Source organism: Poromitra crassiceps (assembly GCF_964638095.1).
Source record: "Poromitra crassiceps genome assembly, chromosome: 11".
Lineage (NCBI taxonomy): Eukaryota > Metazoa > Chordata > Actinopteri > Beryciformes > Melamphaidae > Poromitra > Poromitra crassiceps.
The window spans coordinates 19,358,572-19,363,269 of NC_139643.1; the positions used below are offsets into that span (position 1 = coordinate 19,358,572).

Below are 4,698 nucleotides of genomic sequence, written 5' to 3' on the forward strand. Positions count from 1 at the left end.
TGTTGACCCCTCTCTGTGATGCCTCAGCCTCACACCACTGATGGTTGACTGGCTTATTGAGCTTACCAAGCAGCTTCTCTCCTCTCTTTCACAGCATTTGTCTCCATGGGCTGAGGTGCGGTCCAGGACCGAGGCCAAGCATATAGGACCAGTCTTCTGTCGACCACTTTGACAAAGAGAGGAGTGAGCCAGCACAGTGAGCCAGCACCGATTCACACGTCGATATAGCTTTGAAACACCACCAGCGACACAGCACCAACAATGGGTAACACCAAGAGCGGCGCCGTGTCCAAGGAGATCCTGGAGGATCTGAAGCTCAACACCAAGTTCTCCGAGGCGGAGATCGCCCATTGGTACGACAACTTCAAGAGGCAGTGTCCGACCGGCCGCATTAGCAAAGAGGAGTTCCAGTCCATCTACAGCAAGTTCTTCCCAGACAGCGACGCCCAAGCGTACGCCCGGCACGTCTTCCGCTCCTTTGACACCAACGACGACGGCACGCTGGACTTCAAGGAGTACATCATCGCCCTCCACATGACGTCAACGGGGAAGACCACCAGCAAACTGGAATCGGCCTTCTCGCTGTTCGACGTGGACAAGAACGGATACATCACCAAGTCAGAGGTCAAGGAAATCTGCGCGGTGAGTTATGATGTATAGTGGTAAATAAGAAAGCTGTTAGGTCTCTCTCACAAATATAACGGTGGATAAACTGAGTTGGAATGGGATGGCTTGATGAACTGGTACATTTACTTGGATGAAGGGTGGGTTAGATTATTTTGATGGGAGTATGGAGGAGGAAGGCATCATGGCAAAGTTGGTGAAAGTGATGGATGGATGGATGGATGAATGGATGAAGGATGGACATGGACACAAAGGGACAGAGGATGAAAGAGCAACACAACAAATTGTGAAGGAAGGAGATGTGTCGATGGATTAACAGATGCAAAGATCTTTCACTTTTCAATGTGTCGCTCAGGATGTCACTTGATTTGGACATAGAACTTAAACATGTTTAGACTCATGGCGGGCTGAGACAACGGAAAGCAAAAGTGGAAACACTTTTACTGCTGGAGTAGACTTGAATTGATGCTGATGAACAATTGAAGGCAGAAGAGAGCTTTGGACTGGGGATGGGAAACTTAAGAGAAGATAATAAAACAGGAGATTCGATCTGAGTGTCTAATGAGGAACATAAAATATGGTGTCACTACAAGACCAAAATGATATATATGAATATATTATTATTGTTATTATTAGTACAGTATTATACAGTTTTGCGGAAAGTGTAGTATGATGGAGTCGTGACCACTAAAAAGTCAACAAGAGCCACAAAAGAATGAACATGTTTCTTCATCTCCACTGTGCAGTTTGACAAAACATAAACCTCTGTCTTCTGACCACTGGAAGGTTTGATTTGAGTTAGAGTATGGAACCACCTATGAAGAGATCCAGTATTAACAAGGGCAGAAGGACAGGTTAAGAATAGTGTCCTCTGCATGTTGATTACAGGACCTGTTTATGACCTTTTATTGGCTATTGGACTATTTAAAAAATACATTGACGGATATTCCTTGACAGATTTAAGCTGCATGTTTCTAATTTTTACTCCCCATATAATTATGAATGAATGAAAGCTTTATTGAATGAATGAAAGCTTTATTTCGGACTTTCAAAAAAAAAGAAATAGTAATATACACAAGTAGTATCAATGTTACACAATATATATATTTATAAGTGAAAAAGAAAAGAAAAGAAAAAGAAAAAATAAAAAAAATAAAAAATAAACAATAATAATCAGAATACGTGACAGCAACGAGGTCCGGAAAGGAGTAGGATGAAGTACACTGTACTTATTTAGTACTACCCCCAGTCCACAGTTCACATTCTTAATCAAATGACTTCCACTTTTATACTATTTACATTCTCAATAAACCATATATTTTCATACACACATATATACAAATATATATATATATATATATATATATATACAAATACATTCATACCTTGCATAATAAATATAATTTATAGTTCTAGTGTATAAATTATTAATTATTAATATGTTAAATATAATATACCATTATAAATATGTATACCAATTTGCGTATTTACAGAGTAATATTATGTACAATACAATTAACTAATAGTGCATATTAGATATACAATATAAATAATCATACCATGCTATTAATCGCTTCATATACATAACTTGTACCTTTTAAATAAATGTTCCTTATATTTGTTTTTGAAATGGTTCATTATATAAAATAAAATAACATAACACAACACAACACAACACAACACAACACAACACAACACAACACAACACAACACAACATAACATAACATAACATAACATATTTAACAGCTACATGTAGCTACGATAAATCACGGTAACCCGACTTTATATAAAACTATATAACAGATTAACATGTTTTCCTTTATTTGGGGGTATGGAAGATAAATAAATTATTTCTGAACACCATCACCATCATGACAAAGTCATGGGGGGGGGGGGGCATGACTTTCTCAAACTGAGTTTACTTGATTGCTTTCTGAAATGTTGTTTCAATCTGATATTGTTCCAAGCAGTCATATGTTAATAATTTGAGTTAAAATTACAAAGTAGTAGAACCTCACGAAACTGAACAGATATCTACTGCCCAAGTGGTGTTTCATATGTCCAACATAATAGACAGTGCATGTTATTGTATGTATTCAAAAAAACAACCCCACTTCCTGGCTGCTTTGAACGCTTCACTTTCCCATAGGTCTATTTATAGTCATGTTTCAATGTAAAATATTAGTGGTCATATAATGGCAGAACAAAAGCAGGCAGGAACAGCTGGTCAGTTAATCCAGGCCATCATAACAGCGTCCTGTTGTTTTTGTTGATAGACACATTATCAGCTTATGGATGGGTTAAAAATGTGCAGATTATATGAGGACCAGGTTATGCAAATGTGCTGCTCTCTTTGCAATCATGTAGGCCAGGGCTTTTCAAAGTCTGAGACTGTGGGCCTCCCCCCAGCCTTGGAAAAAGGAGTCCCCCTCGTTCAATTCCTGGATGCCTATGGAATCATATGTTATTTGATCCCATAATTGAGCCAAGATAGCCTGATATTGCTGTTTGACATACATCATACATCATACATCATACATCATACTACACCAAATACAAATAGTCTGTCTGAAGGCATGTAGCCTATTTGTTTCTGACGGGGAAAGTGGGAAAAACCGTAAAATCCCCCAAAAAGTACTGTATCTCTGAACTACTACCAAATCACACATTTAGGCTATTCTATGTGATCTCGTTTTGATACCTAATAATAACTAATGTAATAACTAATTATAACCTAGTCATATTTTTTCACTTGCATTCACTAAGCCTCCCCTGAAACTGTTTGGAGCCCCCCTCCTGGGGAGGCTCGGCTCCCACTTTGAAAATCTCTGATTCAGTAACCTCGTGTTACCAGGCTCTTCCCGAGAAGAGAGCCTGGCACCCAGCATTTGTGAATTACACCTCTTTCCTCTTTTCGCCCTAGACGGCAGAACCGGGATGTAAATCTGAAGAAGGCTACGGCCGAAACGTCATTTCATATTAAAGACTCTGTACAGGGGCGGACTGGGATCATAATTCAGGCCGGGCATTAGATACCAAGCAGGCCAGGCCGATACGGGCCGATACAGGCCGGCGAAAAATGTGGGCCGTTTGAAGCCCGATTTGGGCCGTTTGAAGCCCGATTTGGGCTGTTTGAAGCCCAATTTGGGCCGTTTGAAGCCCAATTTGGGTCGTTTGAAGCCAGATTTGGGCCATTTGAAGCCCAATTTGGGCCGTGTCCAATTTTACAATGAGATGCACCCACTTTAACCCTGAAGTGTAATTATTACTTCAGACTAACTAATAAAGTAATAAAACCACTTGTAAACCAGTAGGCGGCGCCTGGCCTGCTGTTCAGGGAGTGGCCTGACTGCGGGCACCAAAAATAAATAAATAATAATAATTTGCAGGCCAGGCCACCGGGCATTTGCCCGACGTGCCCGATTATGCAGTCTGCGCCTGACTCTGCATATGGAGCCAAGAGTGTGCGACACTTGTTTATTATTTTTCAGAACCGGGATGTAAAACAGATACGTGCCACATTTGTATCGTTCCCCCGTTGAAACGCCAATTCGAGTTGTGTAGGATAACTAGTCACCACGAAAGGCGACGGTGGCGGCGATGCCATATTATTGCATCAACGTTTTGTTTTATGTACTACATACTTAACTTTTTAGTCACCTGGTGTTATCAGGCTGTAGCTAGCTAACGTTAGCTACAGGGAAGATTTTGCTGGCGCACATGTATCCGGTAACCGGATTCTGGTTCCTGCCATTGCGCTTTGGTCATGCCCCCATGCAGGTCCCGTACAGCTCCAGACTACTGATTTAATAAGCTGGATTTGTATTAGTTTACTGTAGGCTGTCATGACCAGACAACCTGATCTGGGGGTACGATGGCGCAGTGGTAAGCGCTGTCGCCTAACAGTTGGAAGGTCCTGGGTTCGATTCTCGCCTGGGACACTGTGGGCGCTGTGGTTGTGTTCCCCCCCATATCTTCAGTGCCTACTGCCCAGGTGGGTTATCTCGTTGTAAGGGCCTTTCTCTCTGTGTGGAGTTTGCATGTTCTCCCTGTGCTCCCCCAGGGGGTTCCTC

The 4,698-nt window shown here is 41.4% G+C and overlaps 1 pseudogene across 1 annotated transcript in view; it reads left to right on the forward strand.

Moving 5' to 3' along the window:
* Window positions 1–261: 261 nt before the first annotated feature.
* Window positions 262–4,698, forward strand: part of LOC310784875 (visinin pseudogene) — a 13,235-nt pseudogene continuing 8,798 nt past the window's right edge. The window contains exon 1 of the transcript in view: window positions 262–642. The product of the transcript in view is annotated as a visinin pseudogene (transcript). The remainder of the gene's footprint in view (window positions 643–4,698) is intronic.